Source organism: Dipteris shenzhenensis, chromosome 12, assembly GCF_047967505.1.
Source record: "Dipteris shenzhenensis isolate YYH24624 ecotype China chromosome 12, Dip_SZ_1.0, whole genome shotgun sequence".
Lineage (NCBI taxonomy): Eukaryota > Viridiplantae > Streptophyta > Polypodiopsida > Gleicheniales > Dipteridaceae > Dipteris > Dipteris shenzhenensis.
In genome coordinates this window covers 26,434,195-26,457,117 of record NC_141607.1, presented here as the reverse complement: position 1 = coordinate 26,457,117, position 22,923 = coordinate 26,434,195, and positions in this window count along the sequence as shown.

Here is a 22,923-nt window from a genome sequence, read left to right as displayed (position 1 = left end):
TGAGCGCATTTGAATAATACACCTCAGGTACTATTTCTTGGCAGTTGTGCATAACACTTCGTGAAAAAAGGTGTTTCTGGCGTGTTTGACCATCCAAAGCATATTTGATGGACATGATATTTTACACACACCTCAACACAAATTGTATTGATGTGTGTGTAAAGTATCGTGACCATTGGGTATGAGCGCATTTGAATGACACACCCTAGATACCATTTTTTTATGGTTGTCCATAACACTCGGTAAAAATGGGGTTTGTGGTGACTTTAACCATCCAAAGCATATTTGATGGACATAATACTTTGCAGACAGTTTCAAATAGATTGAATTTATACATGTGCAAAGTATCATGCCCATCTGGGATGTACATGTTCGAATAACACACCTTAAAGCATGTTTTTTGGCGGTGTGCATAACACTTTGTGAAAAATGGCGTTTGTGGCAATTTAACCATCCAAAGAATATTCGATGGGCAAGATACTTTGCACAAGCCTCAACATAGGTTGGATTGACATAAGTGAATATTATCATGCCCATCAGGTATGTGCGCATATGAATAACACACCTCAAATAATATTTTTTGACGGTTGTGCATAACACTTGATGGAAAATGGGGTTTGTGGCGACTTTGACCATCCAAATCATATATGATGGGTATGATAATTTGTATGTGCATTTACATTCACGTGTGTAGAGAGTATCATGCCCATCGGTTATGTCCCACGTTCGAATGACACACCTCAAATACTATTTTTTACGGTTGTGCATATCACTTGGTGAAAAATGGGATTTGTGGAGACTTTGACTATCGAAAGAATATCCGATGCACATGATACTTTTCACGTGCTTTACCATATATTTGATTGACGCATGTGCAAAGGATCATGCCCATCGGTTATGTGCATGATCAAATAACACACCAAAAAATCTATTTTTTGGCTTAAGGTTTAGGATATAGGGTGGTAGGGTATAGGGTTTAGGATTTAGGGTATAGGTTTTAGGGTTTAAGTTATAAGAAAATAGTGTTTATGGTATACGAATTTGGGTTTAGGCTATAGGATTTAGGGTTTAGGATTTAGGGTATCGGGTAGAGCTACAAATATTAGCCTGTGAATTTGGTTTAACTATAATTAAACTTCATTCATATGTTTTTAATAAGCTGGAATTTGAAAATTTGAACCTATAGATGACTTTAGGTGGCTTATGCCGATCGATTTGAGTACTTAGAGGGCTAAATTTGGACCTCATACGATAAAGTTATGTTAATTTTTGGTGAATTTATCAAATTTCAAGATTGAAAGATTAGCCACACTAGTTTGGAGAAGCTCCTAAATTCGTCTTTGGGAAAATATTCGCCCTTAAAAAATTACCTTAAGGAGGGTAGGGAAGAAAGGAAATTAATGGAATGGAGGGAGAGGAAAGGGGGGGGGGAGGAGGGGAGGAAGGGGAGGGGGGGGGTGTAATGGGTGGCCCGTTGACAAGGGACTGAAGGTCTCAGTCCACCCCTCCTCATTCACCATCCTCGGTATCGATTAAGGGCTGAGGCTCTTAGACCTCTAGGAGAGCAGCTCTATGAGGATCGGCTTCGACACCAACAACAAGGAGAAATCCTTGCCCTCCATTGGGTCAAGGGGGAGCGGCCCTTTGACATAACCATATGATCCAACCGTGGTATGTATGGATCCCCAACCATGGCTCTTGAAGGGCTCAAATTCAAACGGGCAAGGTGGCTGTTGGAGGCAAAGGACTGAGGAAAGGTAGCCTTAAAGAGAGGCGGTTGATCGTTTGAAGCTAGAGGGCTAGTTCCCTCCTTTTTTTCTCACTCAATCAAAAAGGGATCGACTCCCCTCAGACCTGATAGGGGAGAGCAGCTAGAGAAGAGAGACTGAGAGCTATGAGCTTCAAGAGAGAGACCCTGAGAGAGTGTGAGATTTACTAGTGCATCTGAGAGATGCTTTGCTTGTAATCTTCACCTTGTGAGGCGTTTTGCCCACAGGGCCCCTTTCCTTTTGGAATAATAATATACGGCTTCAGTTTCCTACTGTCTCCTACTCTATGTTTTGGTTTTCTGAGAGTTGAGGGAGATAGGCTTTAGATCAACACTCCCCTCCCCTTCGTTATGTTCTGGCTATGCAGGGACTCCTGGGAGTTCTCCTTGGAGCTAGAGGACCCTCTTAGTTTGAGGAAGGATCTCCCTGAATAGGATCACGGTGGAGGACGTTCAGGGTGTTGAAACCTTGGCTCAGAAAGTCCGCTCGACGATCCAGAGAGCAGTGAGCCTTAGTCGCTGAGCCATTCGACCCAGCCTTTGGTGGAGGTCTAAAGACCCTCCCAAATATCTCTAGTGCAAAGCCCCAGGGTCCATCTCGACTGGACGAGAGAGAACGAGGCTTCTGAGATCACGCATCGATGGAGATGAACTTGCAGTCCATCACGTTGTAGTCGTGGAGGCTTAGTGAAGGAGCGGGGTACTGCGCAGAGGTTAGTTGTTCGATCACAGGGACGCGAGACGATGAGAGGCTGACGCCCTTTTGCTTCAACCAGGAGTACAAAATATAACTCACTGGTACACCTCTTCTTCACTAACCAAGAATTAGCCCGACGGTTGGTGATTCGTGTATGCACGAAGAGGTCCTGAGTTCGAATCTGTTGTTCGCAGTTCTTTTGGGAGCGCTCGTGGCTGGGTAAAGATACTTTATAAGTCATTGGCTGGAGTTGGTGACACTAACCAAGACTAGAGCCCTTGGCTAGCCTAGCGTGTGGCTCTGCGCATACAGATTTGGAAATCCTGAGTTCGATTCTTAGTACGGTTGCCTCATATCTTTTTGGCACTTGACATTCTGCTATTTTTGGAGGCATAGCCATCTCTTTTTAGTGGTTCTGACAGTTTGACCCCAATTAGCCAAGTTAGTCCCAACTAGCCAGATTTGGGGCTTTTGGAATCTAACTTCACAGGCATATTTCCCCACTTGTTCTGAGGCTCTTGAGAAGGCAGGAAGACATTCCTTTGGAAATCCTGAGTTCAATTCTTGGTACGGTTGCCTCATATCTTTTTGGCACTTGACATTCTACTATTTTTGGAGGCATAGCCATCTCTTTTTAGTGGTTCTGACAGTTTGGCCCTAGTTAGCCAAGTTAGTCCCAACTAGCCAGATTTGGGGCTTTTGGAATCTAACTTCACAGGCATATTTCCCCACTTGTTCTGAGGCTCTTGAGAAGGCAGGAAGACATTCCTTTTGGTACACGGCACTCCGGCAAGCCTTATGAGAAGGAGGGTGTCTTCATAGCCATTGGTCCACGGAAGGAGTTCTAGTCCATTCTTCTAAGCGTCTGATGGTCAGTTAACCTTTGTGAAGGTGAAAGGCATCCAGTGAGTTGGAGTTCCACTCAGTAGCTCATCCAAAACTAAGTCAAGCCGATCTTTGGATCCCGGTAGGGGACCAACCCGAGGAGCAAAGGAAAAGAGAAAAAAAAATTTGGTGAGAACTTTGCCCTTGTGACAGTGGTATCAGAGCTGAAAGAATTGAGCAGAGTCAGTTCACCCAAAGTTTCAGCTTGATAAGGTTTTTGGGGAGTCAAGTTAGTTAACAGCACAGTCTGTGTTTTCTCAAATAGACAGTCCAACAATTGAAGACCATCTTCTCAATCATGGGTGACTCAAATGAGGTCAATGGTGCTAAACCAAGCAATACCAGGAGTCGGACCAAGATCAAGTTTCGGGAACATGATGCAAGGCTTGAGGCCATCAAACTTGCTCTTAGTGAGTTGCAGAGTAGCCAGGGGCTGTTACAGCAGCAACTTTCAGAAGCAAAGATTGAGCTTGCTCATGTGATGAGCAAGCTAATCAAAAATGATGGGATTGGACCATCCGGAAGGCATCGAGTAAAGCTTAAGGAACCCAAACCCTACAAGGGCACACGAGAGGTAAAGGTATTGGAAAACTTCATCTACGACATGCAAAAATACTTTGCCCTTGCCAAGCCTCAACCTACTTGGTGGACAATGCAAAGCTATGGTGGAGGAATTACAAGGAGGATGAGAGGACCAACCGCAATACCTACACCATTTCGACATAAGAGGAGCTCTCACAAAGGCTAAGGCTATAGTTTTTGCCCTCTGACATTGAATGGAAGGCTCGGGATGCCTTGAACAGTCTCAAACACACTAAAACCTTAAGGGAGTTCATCAAGGCTGAGTCATCCCTTATGCTACAGATCAAGGAGATGAGTGAGGCCGACTGGTTGTACTATTTCATCAAAAGGCTGAGGCCTTGGGCACATGATGAGCTCATGAGGGAGCATGTCAAAACAGTGGCTGACCGACTTACCGATTGGCAAGAGAAGAACCACGGTGGTGAGAGACAAGCTCAAGCCAAGACCAAGCCAACAAGGGATCCCTCCATTCAAGAAGAAGAAATTCAAGAGGTTTGGCTCTAAGAACAAGAAGAAATACTGTCCAATGGGGGAGGTTTCAGTTGAGTAGGCCAAGCCCAAGTTTACTACAGCTCAAAAAGGCAAAGGCAAAGTGAGCACTACTCAGCCCAAGAGCAGTGTGGGATCGGTGAAGCATCATGAAGTCATTCAGCCCCAAAAGGAAGCGGTTGCTATATTTGCACGAGGGCACACTTTGCTAGGGACTGCCCTATGAGACAATCACTTCAGACCATCTAGGAAATAGAGAATGAGCAGCCCACTCAAACCATGACACCCCTTCACCTTCTAGGAGCAATGAGTGAGGACAAGGTAGCCTCAAATTTGTTGTTTGTTACTGCAACAGTAAATGGACACCTAGTACGGGCTATGGTGGATAGTGGGACAGCCACAACTTCATTACTCCCAAGAAGGCAAAGGAGATTGGACTGAAATCTAAAATCAATAAAGGGAAAGTCATGAAAACAGTAAACACCTCGGGCCAAGCAGTGGCAAAGGTGGCCAAAGGGGTAAGTGTTCAAGTGGGAGGCTGCTCCAACAGATTAGAATTTTCAATAGTACAAATCATCCTCATCTATTCAAAGACTATAAAGGAGCCACATTAAGCACTTGAGGAAGGTGTTTGACAGCAAATAAACTGTTCTTGAAGAAAACAAAGTGTGATTTGTAAGGGAAACAGTCCATTTTCTGGGTTTCAAGGTGAGCCAAGGGAAGCTCATGATGGACGAGAGCAAGGTGAAAGCCATAGTGGAGTGGCCTACCCTAAGGAGTGTTCATGATGTGCGGGGCATTCAATGGGCTGGCCTCTTTCTATAGGACATTCATTGACATGTACAGTGAAATTACAGCTCCTCTTACCAATATTACACGAAAAGATACACCGTGGAAGTGGGGCCCTAAGCATGAGAGTGCTTTTGAAGTGGGGCCCTAAGCATGAGAGTGCTTTTTAGAAACTGAAGGAGGCTGTGAGCAACCAGCTAGTCCTAGCACTCCCAAATTTTGAGAGGCCCTTTTAAGTGCAGACAAATGCATCATATTTTGCCATAGGAGGTGTTCTCTTACAAGACGAGCATCCTATAGCCTTCGAGAGTCGGAAGCTGATTGATAGAGAGACCCGTTCCCTACTCATGACAAGAAGATGACCGCAGGTGGTGCATTGCTTAAGGACTTGGAAGCATTACCGCTTGGGCAATCGCTTCTCTATTTTTACAGATAATGTCACTACTTCCTACTTCATGACACAACCCAAGTTGTCCCCCAAGCAAGCAAGGTGGCAAGATTTTCTAGCCAACTTCGACTTCAAGATCAAGTACAAGCCCGGCAAGGAGAATGTAGTGGCAGATGCCCTCTCTCGAATCTCCTACTTGGCTGTAGTCCAAATTCTACATGGATCAACAGTTTGGAAGAGATTAAAATAGGGTATGGGAGGATGAATTTGCCAAGAAGATACTTGGGACTGAAGCAAAGCAGGCACACATCAAGGTATGTGATGGGATCATCTATTTCAAGCAACGTAGAGTATATGTTCCATGTGTAGGAGGTTTGAGAAAGAGGATGATCAAGGAACATCATGATCCATAGTGGGCAGGCCATCCAAGATAGGAAAAGACTCTTGAGTTGCTCTCAAGAAACTTTTGGTGGCCTCTAATGGAGAGGGATGTGGATGCCTATGTAAGGGCTTGTCACATTTGTGGGCAAGACAAGGCGGAAAGGATGAAACCAACAGGGCTGCTTCAACCCTTAGACATTCCATCCAAACCATGGGAGAGTGTCTCCATGGACTTCATAACCTGTCTACCGAACAGTGAAGGATACATGGCATTGTGTGGTGGATTGTAGACTCACAAAGTATGCACAGTTCATTCCATACAAGGGTACTTTGGATGCCCAAGCAACAGCAAGGCTCTTCTGCAAGTTTGTGATCAAACACCATGGCTACCGAAGGAGGAGAATCCTCGTGTGGCTATGCGCAGTTCTTTTGGGAGCGCTCGTGATTGGGTGAGGATACTTTATAAGTCATTGGCTAGTCTTGGTTGCACTAACCAAGACTAGAGCCCTTGGCTAGCCCAGCATGTGGCTCTACGTATACGAATCTGGAGATCTCGAGTTTGATTATCGATGCGGTTGGCGTATATCTTTTGGCACTTGACAGTTTGCTATTTTTGGAGGCACGGCCATCTCTTTTTAGCGGTTTAGACAGTTTGGCCCCAGTTAGCCAAGTTAGTCCCAAATAGCCAGATTTGGGGCTTTTGAATCTGACTTCATGGGCATGTTTCCTCGCTTGTCCTGAGGCTCTTGAGAAGGCAGGAAGACATTCCTTTTGGTACACGGCACTCTGGCAAGCCTTATGAGGAGGGTGTCTTCATAGCCACTGGTCCACGGAAGGAGTTCTAGTCCATTCTTCTGAGCGCCTGATGGTCAGTTAGCCTTTGTGAAGGTGAAGGGCATCCAGTGAGTTGGAGTTCCACTCAACAGCACATCCAAAACTAAGTCAAGCCGATCTCTGGATCCCGGTAGGGGACCAACCCGGGAGCAAAGGAAAAGAGAAAAAAAAATTTGGTGAGAACTTTTCCCTTGTGACAGGGGGAATGGGGGGAAGGGGAAAAGGGGAGAGAGGGGGGGGGAGAGGGAAAGGGGGGGGGAGAGGGGAAAAGGGGAGGGAGGGGAGGAGAAAGGGGGGCGAGAGGGAGAGGGGAAAAGGAGGGAGAGGGGGAAAGGGCAGAGGGGAAAATGGGAAAGGGGGTGGGGGGGGAGGGGGGGAAAGGAGGGGGAAAGGAGGGGGGGGGAGGGAGGAGGGGGGGGTGGAAAGGGGGCTGGGAGGGAGAAGGGGGCGAGGAGGGGGGGGAAGGGGGGGAGGGAGAAAGGGGGGGGGGGAGGGGAGAAGGGAGGGGAAGAAGGGAGGTGGGGAAGGAAAAAGGAGGACGGGAAGGGAAAGGAGGAGAGAGAGAGAGAGAGAAGAGAGAGAGAGAGAGAGAGAGAGAGAGAGAGAGAGAGAGAGAGAGAGGTCGGGGGGAGAGGGAGGAGCAGGAAGTTTGAATTCGGAGAGGGAGGAGCAGGAAGTTTGAATTCCTTGAGGGAATATATTGACTCTCACCTCTCGCGTAATTCATTTTCAATCACACCTCCTTCTCATCATGTTCCCCTTCCTTCCTCTCTCCCTCTCCCTCTCCATCTCCCTCTCCCTCTCCCTTGTGTTGCGTTGCGCTCCCTTTCCCCTCTCCCTCTCCATCTCCCTCTCCCTCTCTCTCGTGTTGCGCTCCCCTTCCCCTTCCCATCCCCCTCTCCCTCTCCCTCTCCTTTCTCCTTCCTTCTCTCCTCTCCCTCTCCTTTCTCCTTCCTTCTCTCCCTCCCTCATTTCTTCCACTAGTAGTTGGCTTCATAGCATTTCTCACATCATTAAACATTCTATTTCTATATGATTCACTTATCTCCATGCTTGCAAGCAGCCATTCTGGACTATCAAAAGAAGGCAAGCGAAGAGATTCTTATCTACCATACTATCTTATTCATCTGGCACAATGAACATTGAGTCATAGAAGAAGATCCCGGCCTTTTTTAATTATGATGGTGTGCGACCTTTATACTAAAGACTCCTGATCTCAAAATGGAGGACATGCAACACCCCAGTTATGCATGTTGCAGGCTCCCACTCTTTATGTCAAAGTCCCCAACTAAATGCAAATGAAGTACTAGTATACTTTGAAAATTTTACAATTGGGCCCATGATATGGAAGTCCTGCATTCAGATGCACATATATGTTTGCATGGGTAAAGACATGCTGAATATATACCTATATCAGTGTGTTACTACCAGGAGAAATTTCAAAATCTAAGATCCTTCCCTTCCAATGTTTGGAGATGTCCATTGCATCCTTCCAACCCACCTTATAGCACCCACCATTAGTGGGTCGCATTGTGATCCAAGAATATTTCCTCTAGAGCTGAGGAATCCATTCCCCATGCTCATCCTTAACATTATTCAATACAACAGACTATAAACTACTTCTATATCTATCATTTTCTACTTCCATAGTTTTAGCCCCTATACCATATGATTAAAATTAGCTCTTTCTACCTCTTTCTACTTCCATATACTCTCAAAATTTATGTCTCCTCTTCTCTCTTTCTCTATCCCTCTCTTTCTCTTGCTGTACAAGTCTCTCCCTCTTTCTCTCTCTCTCTCTCTCTCTCTCTCTCTCTCTCTCTCTCTCTCCTTTAACTAAACCTCTCGCAATAACAAACAAAAAATTATTTCAAAAAATAGATAATACTTCTCTCTCTCTCAGTTTGTCTTCCAAGGTACCCCTCACACAAACAAATGTCAAATTATTTTGAATTACTTAGTTTAAGATATGCTCTCTTCCTTTTCCATTTATCCACAAGCAAAGAAAACATTATCAATATCATATCACTCTCTCTCTCCCTCCCAAAACTGTTTGATTAGAATCTCTTTTTCTTCCTAGTAGTTTGAAATACAATCTATGTCTCTCTCCCTCAATCATCCCCTCAAACGAAAGAAAACTTAGCAGTTTGAAATATAATCTCTCTCTCTCTCTCTCTCTCTCTCTCTCTCTCTCTCTCTCTCTCTCTCTCTCTCTCTCTCTCTCTCTTCTCTTCTTCTATATACCCCTCCTATAGTAGCAAAGAAACAAACAACTATTTTTTGTCTTTCTCCCTCACTCATCTCCTCAAACAGATTAAAAAAACATAGCAGTTTCAAATATAATCTCTCTCTCTCTCTCTCTCTCTTCATACATCTGACAATGTATCATGGCCAGGTGCATTATTTGTGTCCCTTTGTGTGCCTAACTACTCTCTCTCTCTCTCTCTCTCTCTCTCTCTTCATTCACACACACACACACAGAGTCTCTTTTACACACTCTAATTGCTATCTATCTTTCTCACACACTCTCTCTCTTGCACAATATAGATATACGAATATCCACACAGAGTTGAAATTACAAATGTCTATCGCTTTATCATTCATAGACCATAGAGAGCCATCAATCTAGAGGTGCAAACTTAATAAATAAAATATTAACAATAAATGAAACAACACTTTGTATTATTTATGGTTTTTGTTCATACATGTAACAATGCCTGACTGCCAAGTGCATTATTGAAGCACTAAGGATCCAAGCAACTGGAGATTATGAAACAATTGCCATCATGTCTCTACTATCTCTAGAGTAGGGGGGGGGGGGGGGGGGAATTCTTACAAAGGATACTTGTCTCATCCCTATATCTAACTTTGTGATTGTCAAGACTTAATAGTCTTGGGGAGGGCTTGCTGTTTCCAACTACACTTCTTCCCTAATAAATTGCATGGTCCACTCCTCTTCCAATTCCAACATTAGATCAGGATGTCCTTGCCGATAAATTAATACCTCGAGAATAGGACTGTGAGTCCCATTGCACAGATCATCATCCATTGCTTCCCATTGCAGGTTCTTCCATCTAAACCTTCTATATGTGAAAGTCATGCAGAGATTTTTCCTTTCAATAAAATACCTACAAAATTTGGGATGTATTAATGCATACTATCCTGATCATTTTTTATACAAACAAGAATTGTAAGATGTGCTCACCGAAATGTCACATCTGAAGTGTTCAATTGACATTGTACTAAATCTTCAGCATGACATGTTCTAGTTGTCCATCCATTGTCAAATAGCTCAGACAGCCAGTCCAATTCTAAGCTCTTGTAAGTGCAAGTAATCTTTGTTTTCCTTAATTGCCTACAACTTGCAAAGAAGTCAACAAAGCATGGAAATGGAAGAAACCAGCTCAACCCAACATTTCTTCCACCAGTAATTGGCTTCATAGCATTTCTCACATCATTAAACATTCTATTTCTATATGATTCAGTTATCTCCATGCTTGCAAGCAGCCATTCTAGACTATCAAAAGAAGGCAAGGGGAGAGAATCTAATCTACCATAGTGTCCTTATTCATCTGACACAATGAACATTGAGTCATAGAAGAAGATCCCGTCCTTTTTTAATTTTGATGGTGTGCGACCTTTATACTGAAGACTCCTGATCTCAACATGAAGGACATGCAACACCCCAGTTACGCATGCTGCAGGCTCCCACTCTTTATAAGTAGATGGATATAAATTTGTAAAACAGATACAAGGCATAAGATAGTTGTGTCAAAGTCCCCAAATAAATGCAAATGAAGTACTAGTACACTTTGAAAAACTTACAATTGGGCCTATGATATGGAAGTCCTGCATTCAGATGCACGTATATGTTTGCATGGGTAAAGACATGCTGAATATATACCTATATCACTGTGTTACTGCCAAGAGAAATTTCAAAATCTAAGATCCTTCCGTTCCAATGTTTGGAGATGTCCATTGCATTCTTCCGACCCACTTTATAGCACCCACGATTAGTGGTTTGCATTGTGATCCAAAAATATTTCCTGTAGAACTGAGGAATCCATTCCCCATGCTCATCCTTAACATTCTTCAATAAAACAGACTGTAAACTACTTCTATATTTATAATTTCCTACTTCCATAGTTTGGGCCCTTGTACCATATGATTAAAATTATCTCTTTCTACTTCCATATACCCTCAAAATTTATGTCTCCTCTTCTCTCTTTCTCTATCCCTCTCTTTCTCTTTCTCTGCAAGTCTCTCTCTTTCTCTCTCTCTCTCTCTCTCTCTCTCTCTCTCTCTCTCTCTCTCTTTCTCTCTCTCTCTCTCTCTCTCTTCTTTAACTAAACCTCTTGCAAAAACAAACAAAAAATTATTCCAAAAACGGATAATACTTCTCTCTCTCTCAGTTTGTCTTCCAAGATACCCCTCACACAAACAAATGTCAAATTATTTTGAATTACTTCGTTTAAGATATGCTCTCTTCCTTTTCCATTTATCCACAAGCAAAGAAAACATTATCAATATCATATCACTCTCTCTCTCCCTCCAAAAACTCTTTGATTAGGATCTCTTTTTCTTCCTTATTTCTCAAATACTTCTAAAACCTAGTAGTTTGAAATACAATCTATGTCTCTCTCCCTCAATCATCCCCTCAAATGGAAGAAAACTTAGTAGTTTGAAATATAATCCCTCTCTCTCTCTCTCTCTCTCTCTCTCTCTCTCTCTCTCTCTCTCTCTCTCTTCTCTTCCTCTATCTACCCCTCCTATAGTAGCAAAGAAACAAATGACTATTTTCTGTCTCTCTCCCTCACTCATCTCCTCAAATAGATTAAAAAAACATAGCAGTTTCAAATATAATCTCTCTCTCTCTCTCTCTCTCTCTCTCTCTCTCTCTCTCCCTCCTATATCAGTGAAGAAAAAAATTTCAAAAATAGTCTTGTAGTTTTGAATATCATCTACCTTAATCTCTCTCTCTTCCTTGTCTTTTGTAACAAACATATAGACAAAGTGTGATACAAAACGTCTCTACTTAATACAGACAAAATTTTCAAGGCAAAATCACTTCATTACCTAGAAAGTATGTGTTCCTTCTTCTAGAGTTGACTCTCTATACTCCAAAAAGGTAGAGAAAGAGTCGAAACTGATAGTAACACCCATTTTTCTCACTCCTTCCAAGAAGTTTAGGTTGCAACTTCAGGAGTTGACTTTCTATACTCCAAAAAGGTAGGGAAAGAACCGAAAATGAGAGAACACCCGTTTTTCTCTCCTTCCAAATAGATTTAGGTCGCAACTTTGGTTTCTAAGAGAGAGTGAAATAAGTAGAGAATGAATGGAAGAGAAGAGGGATGAACAGAGTTTGGACAGAAGTTTCTCTAAGAGATTTTTGAATGTGGAAGAAAAACGTGAGCAAAGAGGAGAGAGAATCACTAATCAAGAGTGGAATGAAGATATTTTGAACCCAGCTGCTAGAAAGTGGCAGGAATGAATGTTTGCAATGTTTTGGAAGAGAGAGAATAGGGAGAGATGCCATGTTTGTAAGTCCAAAGTTGTGCATGACATTTTGGCTTACTTTTCTACATAGGGGCTTCTTTAGAAATCCTTTTTAGGGATAACACTTCATTGAGGCTTTTGCTTAGAAGATGCTTTGAGCCCGATAAGGTTGTGGAGCAATGTGGAGCTCTTTTCATCTGAGTCATCAAATCCAAATGAGTCTGATAATACACCATACAAACTCCTAGAATCAGGGCTAGGGTTGAAGAGGTTCAAAACATGCTAGGTTCTAGGAAGGGCTCTAAGTTAGAATCGATAGTATAGTGGGTACTACTGTTAATCAGCAATGGAAAAGAAGGAAAATTAAAAAGAAGAGGGTGATTTGGAATTTCATAATCAGTGGTGGTGTTAGTAAATCAAAGCTTTGAGGGTCACAAGAGACTCATCCAGACCCATGTTGATGTCATCCAATTTATCCTCTAGAGTTATTGATGTAGAACCACTTGACACATTGACTTAATTTAAGTCAGCACCTTGTTTCTTATGTGCTCTGATCTGACTTGTTGCGGATTTTGGGTGGTGTACTGATCTTCCATATGTATGTAGCCCATTTGGTAGACGGTCATGAGGAATATGAGTTGTAACATGGATCCTTATCTTAGACTTGGAACCACTAGGAAGGAGTGTTGTTGCACCAACATTGGGGACATGTGTTGGTCAGGAGTCACATCTTCTTGTGGTGGCCACATTTCTTTAAGTATAAAGTTCTTATGGAACTACTCCCTTTTTAGGTGTAGGTTCTTGTGGAGCTACTACTATGGAGGTGGACAGAGTGTTACATTGGCAGCCCTTTGGGACCTTTGAATGGATATAGCCTTGTATCCTCCAGTAGGTTCTTGTGGCACCACTCCATTTTAAGGAGTAGGTTCTTATGTAACTACTGCCGTTTGCCTTGAAGATTCAAGGGCATTTCAATAGACTTGTGGTCGAATAGGTTCTTGTGTTACTGTCTCTCTTTTTGACACAAGTTCTTGTGGTTCTGCTATGCAATATTTGCCTTGATTTTCCATAATGGATAGGCCCGCATTTGATGTTTGCCTCTCATTTGTTCATGATGATGATTTTAGAGGCTTTGTCCTCCATGGATTCCTTTGTTTGTTCCTTCATGGCTCGGTCGATGCCCCATGATCCTTCACCCCATGGAAAAATTGACTCTTTTCCTAAGCCAACTATCACTTAGGGATCCAAAACTGTTGTTCCCCTTTGTAGTATTGTTGGGTGCAGAGAATGTCTTTGTGAACCCTTTGATCGTGCTTTTTCTAGCTTCCTCATTACGACCTTAAGGGATCCAAAACTATTTTTCCCCTTTGTAGTATGTTGGGCATAGAGAATGTCTTTGTGCACCCATTGATCATGTTTTTTTTGGGTTCTATTTTGGGGTGGGGGCTTCTAAGCAAGAGGCTTAGGGGTAGTCAACATTGAATTATTCCCATTTTCATCCTTGCCACATGGCCATTGAGTATCCCCAGTTGGAGCTCCCTTGGAATTATTTACATAGGGGTCGGTTGTTGTGGGAGTTCTTGATGACTTCACTTCTTTTGGGACCCCTTTAAGATTCAAAGGTACCGGTACTGGTGTGGTGGTTGGTTCGTCCTTGCATAGTGGTATCACTAAGGTGCAATCACCATTGGTAAGAGTAGTTGTGTGCCCTCTCCAATCAATCTAGAAGGTGACCGCATAGTACCCTGTCCTTCTCACAATCATCTATTCACCCATTACCTGTGTGGGGAGAACATAAAAATGACTTTCTACCACATGTCGATTCACTATTAGCTTTAAATTGACAAAACCCAATGTATTAAGAGATTGGCCATTAATGACCTGAACTAATGCAAACACTAGGGTTAGTGGTACCTTTAGTTCTTCCCATACTTCACGAGAGATGAAATTATGGGTCATGTCCATCACCACAAATCTCATTGGATACGTTCAGACAAACAATTTGATGTTAATCCCCTTATTGATAACTCCCAAGGGTTCGGCCATTCCACCATCGGCTAGCTTTACTACTAAGTGGGTTCACTCTAGGGAAGGTTTTCCCCACTTTTCCTAGCATTCTTTGGTGCAGACACTTCTGACGGCTCCCACATCCAAGATGGTTTAAACGTTCTAGTTTTGTTAGGATATATTGATGGCCACATTGGTGTCATCACCCTCAAAGTATTGGCCTAGTTTATTGATGGTAACCTTACGTAGGTTCTGGCCCTCTTCTTGTGGTCTAGGTTGTTCTAGGCCGGTAGGCTCCTAAGCCAGTATTTGCTTGCTTGTCCATCCAATCTCAGAGGTATCTCTAGAGGTGGTATTCCCTCATAGCAAAGATGCTATAGGCATCTTGACCTCTGTGGAGAGGAAAGCCTCTAGCCATGCACTCTCGCATGATTTCTGAGAAGGTTCCCTACCAACTGCCACCGACAATGTCTCTTTAAAGCCATAGAGGGTTATGTCATCATCCTCTCAAAGGTTTTGCTTCACTAGCTCCTCATGAAATGTCCGTTGTATTAGTTCAAGTCCCTCTGTATTAGTTGGACTAGATGCTTTCTCTTCTTCCACTTTTTTTGGCACTTGGAGTGCCTTTGCTCCTTTATGAGCTGTAAGGTAGTCAGAGTGGATGGTATCTGACCCTTTGTAGACCTTGAGTCTATGCTCAAATTTCTCTTGACACTCACATACCAGGTTTTGAGCCTCTATTAAATGTTGTTTCTTTAGGACTGTGTCTAGATATTCTCCTTTACGAGTGGGTGTAGAGGTAAGGCCTTGGGGCTTAATCAATATGTTTACCTCTGGATATCTCTTTCGGAGGAAGATGAGGTAGCCAAGGTGTCTGTATCCTCATCCCAACCATCTTGCATAAGCACTTGCTCCATTCCTTCTCCTATCTTGGTGGCCTTTTTGGGGTTTTTCTGAGGGGACCAAATTGTCTCTGAAAGTTGAGATGTAGAGGCCTTACCTTCTTAGCCTTCTTCTTTATCTCCTTGCCTAAGGCCTTACTAGTTTACATCCTCGTGATGACCTTTAAGGGCACTCAAGCAAATTGACCCTATTCTATTTCTCTTGGTAGGGTGGTCCATGCTTCTGGCCTGTTCACTGGGCGAGATCCTTGAATAAATACTCCACTCTATATTATTATTACATTGAGGGCGATTATGAGGGATTTTGCTTAATGGAATTATTTTTCAACACTTTTTCTAGGTAATAACAGGGGTACAAAGGGATGTCTATGCATAAGAAAATTCATGTTATGTAAAAATGAATGAGTGACTAGTCTATATATTTTTATGATAAAGGGATCTAGTTCTAGTGAAAATAAAAGTGTAAAAACCATGTTTCCACACTTAATTGATGTTGAATCTGACACAACGGATAGGGTAGAATCATTGAAAATGGTTCAAGCCTGTGAAGTAGAGTGCAATGGCAAGGAAGAAGATGAGCATTGGTATGCCCCTCTCCCCAAGCCCGAGTTCTTCCAAAATTGGATGCAAATTCTAGAAACCATTGAAGTCATAGAAATAATAAAGTTCCAAATAACGACCCTGGAACTCAAAGAATCGAGTGCGGTAGTATACCTCCGCATATATGCTCAAGCCTTGTGCAGTGAGCAAGGGGGAAATTTGAGTCTAGTCATGATACTATGCTCCCCTCACTCTCCAAGCCCTTCAAGCCATTCGTAGAGAAAAGGAACTCAAGGCCAAAGTAGTAAGAAAGAAATGTCAGGCCATCAAAGAGGCCAAGGTTCGTAATGATAAAAGAAGGCAAAGGAGGCAAATGTCCCTATATAAGGCCACAGTGGTGCACATAGCACCATCAGGTTAGTAGTTAACGATAGATCCTACTAGATTATGTGTCCACTTGTAGGGGCCACGCAAAAAGGTAAAGGCGCTCGAGATATGGGAGCAACACAAGGGCGTAGGATCGATTGAGGGTGTCACCACTGGGGCGAGATCCCTGTATGGACATTCCTTAAGGAAGTGAGGTCCTTTGCATTTAAAGAGGATTTGTCGCTCCCTTGTATGGACACTTGCTTTCTCGATGCTAGGGAGTTCATATCCATTTCCCTTTGAGGCATTGGGGTAGTTTGGTATACCGGGACATGGCTTATGAAGCCACTTCCTTCCTCGTATGGGTGGTATTCTAGGTGACCATGACCATGATTAGGATTCTCCCAGTCCCTAAGCAATTCCTCCACCAATACTTGATTAACTAGAGTTATGCATGGTGGGGGTGGTTGAGGATCTGGGAAAGGCGGTGGTAGTGGAGTATTTTGTGCCCTATATTGCCCTTGATTGGAAAGAGGGGCTCCTTTTACATTCATCTTGTTGGGCGGTTCCGTCAAGGCTAACTAGGGCCTTGATTGGTAGATTGGCTGGGGAGGTACCTTTGGGAATCAACAATGGGAGGTCTCGTGGCTTTGAGAAAGTGGAGAGAGAGAGAGAGAGAGAGAGAGACATAGACATAGACAGAGAGGGGGGGGGGTGAGTACACATGATATAGCTACCTATACACACTGTTGTATTCCATAGAAAGTGGAATATGTACATGAGAAACCTCTCCAAAACTAAAAAAGAAAGACACAAAAAAGTAGAGTAGTATGTGCATGTGTGAGCACAGTTACGTCTACGTAGCGGAAGCATGTACAATGAGTACGATTTAAAGATCCTATACACAAATCTGTGTGTTTCCCTCTTAAGGTGTAGGTCATCCTTTGAATTTGGGAATTAAATAAGCTGAAGGGAAGAGGAAGGAAATCCAAAAACTAAGATGTCCACTTGGATCAAATACTGGTCAATCAAAAGATGACAGCATGAAGAACAATGTGTATGGTTGCATGCCAAACATGTCATAAATTTCCATGGACTACACATGCATATATGATCTGTAGAAGAGGCATCCGAATGTGAAGCTAGTCGATGTAGCTATGAAGCAAGAATCCGATAGGTTGTGACTAACAAGGGTGTCACCAACCCAAAATCATTGACAACAATATGTGAGGTATGCTACATTAGAACTATAATCTTTGTCAAATGATGTAGGGTCAAAGAAGACCATGTGCATAGTCGATGTGGACATAGTGTGGACATAGTGATTCAAGGCTAAAAGTCGGGGAATGAAGGAGCAAGTAAGATACCCTACTCTGCTAATAAAGAGGCCTGAAAAATTTACAAGGTGTAGGAACCTATCCAATTTGTATGCTCCATTTTCATGAGCTGATGGTCGTCTGATATGTGCAAGGCTAAACATCCATCAGCATGGGATGTACCATCTATCAAAAACTCAAGGTGGAGCTAATAGTATAAAGGCCTAGAAGCCTGAAATATCCCTGAAAATGCATAAGATGTCCCTGAGGTGAATGAGGTGCCAAATTCGTAGTCCTAGATCCCCAACCTAATCTGCATGAAGTACGAACTGTATCCTACATCCATAAGTGCATGCTGAAACATTGAGTCTTTCCACATTGTGCTATGGCTAGACTTGATGATCTCCAAGGCATGACTGCACAATAAATGTCCTCATGCTAAGGAATGATCTACTGACTAGAAGAGGTGGTACTCATTGGATCCAAGGGTGGTACAATGTGGTATGATTGAGCCGAGATACTGAAGTGTCCTAAAGATTGATTTGCTGATGAAAATTGGTGGAAGAACTAAGTTAAAAGCAAATGCACTATGGCATGAATCTCTACATACTACTGGAGATGTGAGTGCCTCATACTGAGGAATTACTTGATGAATATACAACAGAACATGATTTGATTTACAATTCAAACGCATGACTTGGAGACCTATTAAAGGAACTGACGGGAGAAACATTTCATTTACTCATAGAGTTTGATGCAAATTGGATATCATTATGCTTTCCCTCTACAATTGCATCCACCAAAAGGATGGACAAGAAAGTTTAGGATGGCATGCCGCCAAAACAAAATGATGCTGAAGTTAATCTTCTTGATGTGCCCGATCTAGATTATTGTAAGGTTGATCTTCTAGATAGAATGTTTTAGCATGAATATTTGTCCCATCATTATTTAGAGGCCTTCTAGTTTTGGTTCTATTCTAACCACCGATGCCCAATATCCCCTTGCAAAACCAATGTTTGCGGACCCACACATGTCCTAGTGCATGCCACTAACATTTTTCTAAAAAATGTGAGTGTTCTTACATTGTTATGGGACAAGTTTTGGCATGGTGCTTGTTCCCTTAGTGTCCTAGAGGCACACCAAGTCATGTCCTATTACAAGACATAGAGATATAGATTTTCCCTTACCCTATCAAAAATTAATCAACTTAGGGTGCAGTAAAAAATGGCATTCACACATTAAAACAAGGCCTTGTGCTACTCCAAATGCAAAAATACTTAGCATGAATCTTTTTTCCATCATCATTTAGAGGTCTACCAATTTTAGTCCCATTTCAACTATTGATGCTTGAGATCCCCATGCAAAACCAACAACCAACATTTGCAGACCTCCACGTGTCCTTGTGCATGGAGCGTGCACGCCACTAGTGTTTTCCTTAAAAAAGTATATGTGCATACATTGTTATGGGAAATATTTGGCACGGAGCTTGGTTCCCTAGTGGCCTAGCATACCAAGTCTTGTCACATTACAGGACATAGAGCCATGGATTTGGCCTTACCCTATCAAAAATTAAATAGCTAGGGTGTGGTTAAAAATGGCATTCACACATTAAAACAAGGACTTGCGCTACTCTAAATGCAAATATACCTCTAGCACGAAGATTTTTCCCATCATGATTTAGAGGCCTACCAATTTTGGTCCTGTTACCACCACCAATGCCCAATATCCCCATGAAAAAATGATGTTTTGTGGACCCCCACTGTCCCCGTGCATGCCACTAGGGTTTTTCTCCCGTGTGCCAAAGTTATAAAGTTATTTATTTTAATTCTATCAAGAATTGGAAGTGAGTGAAATTTGAAAATTTTGAAAAAATTGAATGTAGAGGGAAAATGCTTTCTCTATGTTTTGCCACAAAATTAGCAACAAAAATATTGACAATAATTGCGACTATAATATCGATGGAAATATCGTTGTTGTTTGAGGGTAAAAGTCTAGCCCAGAACCCATCACTTTCATTATACATCCTTTGATCTCCAAATCCCTTACTCACATACCTCCAAAACTTGCACCCTGCTCTCTCCCACATCCTACCTTGAAGTCACAGCTACACCGGGTGAGAGGACACCTTGTACCCTCCCAAAAATGAAATTCAAATAAGTGTTTAAGGTGAGCTTTGTTTTCAAGCTTTGCATTATTTTTTCAAATTCGTGGTTATAGGGGTTTCTTTGCTTCATTTTTGGGAGGAGAGGAAGAGGTAGAGGGGCAAGAAGATTCATTTGTTCGTTCTTTGGTTTCCTTGCTTCATTTTTCTTTACTTATTTTTTTTCTCTTCCCTTTCCCCCTTTTTCTCTCATACCTTTCTTTTCCTCTCTTTCTTTCTTGTCCTGTCTCTTTTCCTCTCTTCTCCTCTCTTTCCTCTCTTTCTTTTCCTCTTTCTTTTCCTCTTTCGTTTGCTCTCTTTCTCCCCTCTCTTTTCCTCTTTTCTCCTCTCTTCTCCTCTCTTTCTCTCTTTCTTTTCCTCTATTTTCCTCTCCTCTTATTGCCTCTCCTCTTTATTTCTCCTCTTCTCTTTTTCTTTCCCTTTCATGTCCTCTTTCTTTCCCTTATGCTCTAATCTAAATAACCTCTCCTCTTTTGCTTTCCCTTTCCCTCTATTCTTTCCATTTTCCTCTCCTCTTCTTATTTTCATCAAGATATGCATTTTCCTTTTTAAGCAAGGATTTTGAGGAAGAATGCAATGAGTGGATTGCATGGAAGAAGATGATGAGAGAAGGACATGTAAACTTGTAGAGTAGGCTGGACCTCATACATGTTCAAAACATTCTATGAAGGCACAGATTGTGAGGAAGAAGGCAACGAGTGGAGGGCATGTAAATCCATAAATTGATTGAATGTCCCAATGGATCACCACATAATAGTTATGTGGCCAATGGACCGGCCACATATGGTCTCATAACAATTATGAGGTGATTTGTTGTGGCATTTCAATTAGTTTATGGATCTACATGCCTTGCGCTTATTGCCTTCTTCCTTGCAATTCATGCCTCATGAAATGTTGTGACGTTGTATAAGGTCTAGCCTACTCTAAGAATTTACGTGCCCTCATGTAATGGTGTCCTATTGATATTTGAATGTCGATATTTCCATTAAGATGGTGCATATTTCCATCGATATGCATGGTTGCATCTCAATTCAAGTAATACCATCTCAGCATCTTTTCTTCCTACCTCATTTTCTTCTTTCCTCTTTTCCCATTTGAAAATGACTCACGGTTTTATGGGACTATGCATACATTTTTTTGGGACAACCAACTTTATGGGCAATGTACCTTTCAATGCCAGATGGCAAGCGGTAGTACAGGTGGAGGTTCAAGCAGAGGGAGAAAAAGACTCTCCAACACTACCTTAGGTAAGATATTTAAAATGAATGATATGAACTGAATGTTTGAGAGCCATAGTGAAATACGATATGTTTGAATGTTTAGGTAGTAGTGGAGAGAAGGTGAGAAAGTTACTTGCTTGAATGGACTCATTGGAGGTGGAAAATATATTGTGAATTTTAAAAGTAGAGAGAACGGGTTGAGGGTAACCCATCTCCCTCCGTAACTAGCTCCCAAGAAACTTCTAGGGCTAGGGAGAGAGAGAGAATGCATCATACATACTCAATCTTGGGATCTGGAAGCGCCATGGGAGGACAAGCTAACTCCAAAGCTTCCACCACTCAAAGCCCCTATAATGTTAATGACCAAACCGACATCGTGATGGATTCACGAGGTATGAAGCTCATCACATAGATGCATCATCTTTGTAGCTCGGCCTTCAACAAGTTCTTGAGTGAATTTTGGAATGAGCCCTCAGAGAATAAGGTTTAGGTATGGGTTTCTTTGAGGGAGGAATTCCCAATGCTGGAGGAGCAAGAGTTTTGACTCTTGATGGATGCTATAAAAACTGGTTGCGATTCTGAAATATAGAAAAGACTGAATACGCGTGGCAACCAAAAAAATGAAAGCAATCATCCTTGGTCCCATGATGAGGACTGGAAGATAGCAAAGAAGGAGTTGAAGAAGGATCCCAAGAAGTACGACCAATAGAAGGCAGCGGCAGTTGCTAGGAAGGCTAAAGTGGGTCAATCCCACTTAGGCTCGAGAGGAGGGACTCCTTCTTTGATTTCTTTGTAAGTTCGCTATTGTTTCTCTTCTCTTAGAAATTTGGAATATAGAGTCTAAATCATTTAAACTAACATGTTTTCTTGTAAATCTTAGTACATGGAAATGGCTAGGGCATGTTTGGAACATGAATACTGATACATCTACGACAATTGTAAGACCACACTCTTCAAGATGCTCAAAACGGCCACAAAATTTGTGCCATTTGCTGATGTTATATTTTTAAGCTACACACATTTATTTTCAAATGCAAGAAGTAGAGTTGAAGATGTATTAGCCTCTAACATGTTGGCTTCTTGAACAATCCCAGGACAGAGATGAACTCTTGGAAGAGGCTTGCGAAATCCCCATGGAGCAAAAACTAATTTTGTAAATGGCCATAAAAATCTTGTCAAAACACCTTTATATAAAAAGGGGAAGATTAGGGCTTGGCTAGTCCTTATCCACCCCTTAAAAAATTTCATGCCAAAAAGAAATGAGTAATTTTTTGCAAAATCTATGATAGCTCGACAATAGTGTCATGGGGGAAATTGACAAGGTACTTCCTGAACTACTTATCTTGCTCTAGCTGACTGTGAAATTGTGAAGCATTTATTTTGGGATGGATTGAACCAAGTGCTCTACAAGCTCCCTTGGCTAAGCACTCTTATACGATAGTAGCCATCTCTTTTTCTCCAATCCTTCAACAATAACAAGTTCAAATCTCCTCAGTTTAGAGTGTTGAGATATCGAGCTCCACTCGTGATATGCCAGGGTGACCGTTGTGCATTTATGTCACTAACTTGTTAGCTGCAGATGCGGTTGGTACACCGCCCATGAATAATAGCTGGATGACAGCTATCCTTATGTACTCTAGTTCGTGGCTCAGTTAGTATGCCACATTAGTTATCTGAGTTTGGTTTGAGACCCACATATAGGGTTCTTCTATTTCTTTGTACTAGAGTTCTTTTGGATTTCACAACTAAGAAGAGGAAAACTGTTTTTAGCCTCCACCTTTGTGTGTATTCCCCCATTGTGTATGTGAGAAAGCCGCAAGTGAGACTCCTTCCTTCTCTCCCACTATCTTCACATGGTATCAGAGCCTGGTTCGTGGTAAGGAGCTCAAGAAAGCAAACCAAGTTCGTGGTATCCTAGTAAGAGGACCAGTGTTGCTTTCCTTTTTCCAGTTTGGGAGCAAATCTATGCAGGTAGCACAGCCGGAAAGTGCAAGAGTGCATTGTCTCAAGTTGAGACGCCCTTCGCGGTGTGGCGAGAGGGCAATATATGCTGCGGGGATAGGGCGAAGCCCTTGGTGGCTTTATTTTTCTGATTTGAGGCC